The 1,331-nt window shown below is 40.6% G+C and overlaps 1 protein-coding gene across 1 annotated transcript in view; it reads right to left on the bottom strand.

Moving 5' to 3' along the window:
- The window catches only part of LOC109545596 (homeotic protein empty spiracles), a 124,973-nt gene that overhangs the window by 50,635 nt on the left and 73,007 nt on the right, over window positions 1-1,331 (bottom strand). The window lies entirely within an intron of this gene.

Raw genomic sequence — 1,331 nt, 5'->3', positions numbered from 1 at the left:
TATACAAAGAATAGAATATAAGATATTGAACGCTTGAAAATCTGATTTTCTAGCACATAACATCACTCGATCTATTTGCGTAAGTTGAAGAAGAAAATGGTATCAAAAGCGGTTTTTAAAACAAATTCAATTGTAAATTTTCCAAAAAAAAAGTTTTTTCGTGTCCAATATTTCTAATAGGGAATTCTAAACTTGGTAAAAACTCTAATGTTATAATCAGCTTGCGAACTTCTCCCCTAAACTTGTCAGTGTTCTGGAACAATCTAAAATACATCTCAGATTAGGGGAGAAAATTGTGGAGCTCAGTTTTGGGCTCAAGATTTTGGGCAAAATAGAGAAAACCTCGCGTTATTGAGCACTGGAAAAAGCAGTTCGGTCGCTCAATCAGGACGGGAGTTGGACAAAACGACTAAAGTAACTAACTTTGAATGGAATCCTGACTAAAAAATTCCAGTTCGTTCTGTTCCTTAGGATTCTACCGGGAGACTGCAAGTAGGCACTTCTTCAGTATCAAGCATTTTTTCAAAGTTTCTAAACCGATATTGAAGAATGCGAAGAAACAAGAAGGCAGCTGTTAAAGCCCATCAAGCTGTGGCATTACATTTAATGATCGAATCAGTGCTTGTGGAAGTTGCGAGCATGCATTTAGCAAATTTTCAATTTTTGCTAAATTGCCTGCACAATCGATGCTGGATTCGAACAGGTTTAGAGTAATTGGGGCCAATCAATTACGATGCCCCCAGTTCCCCCCTTGTGCTGGCCATTCGGGACACCTCTTTCTCTTGCTCTCGCCTTCGTGCGCGTCAGCATATTCAAACATCACGAAGCGCTGATGATAGACATTAGCTGTTCGTTCGATCGTCCGCTAATACGTAGTTTAGTTACAAATGCGGCCCCCAGGGGGGTAATTTGCAGAATAACCCGCCATAACACTTTAAAATAAACAAGAAAATAAGCGACGATCGACGGGGCCCCGTTCGTCGTGTTCTCTTTATTCAAATCAGCCCCATTTGTTGCCACATTCGTTCGCGTTCGGTTTGATTCGCTCTGATTTAAGAGCAGGGCCTTGATTGCTTCAACATAGCCATCTAGCGCCCTGCATAGAGAAAGGTTTGCTCTATCGATTGCAGGAAACGCTCTATTCAAAGCAAAATCACAGCGGGAGTTACGGGGTTTTCAAAGCTGAGACTGACCAACTTGCACAATAAGGTTCGCTCAATAAGGTCGGGAGTTATTGAGGTTTCAAAACCGAGATGGACAAATCGAAGAAAACCTAAATAAAAAATTTCAGAAAAAAATATTGCTGATGTCGATCTAGTGCTCAAATTGCT

Source organism: Dendroctonus ponderosae, unplaced genomic scaffold (assembly GCF_020466585.1).
Source record: "Dendroctonus ponderosae isolate FM_Combo_2020 unplaced genomic scaffold, Dpon_F_20191213v2 Dpon_F_20191213_5, whole genome shotgun sequence".
Taxonomy (NCBI): domain Eukaryota; kingdom Metazoa; phylum Arthropoda; class Insecta; order Coleoptera; family Curculionidae; genus Dendroctonus; species Dendroctonus ponderosae.
This window is presented reverse-complemented; position numbering and strand designations above follow the sequence as displayed.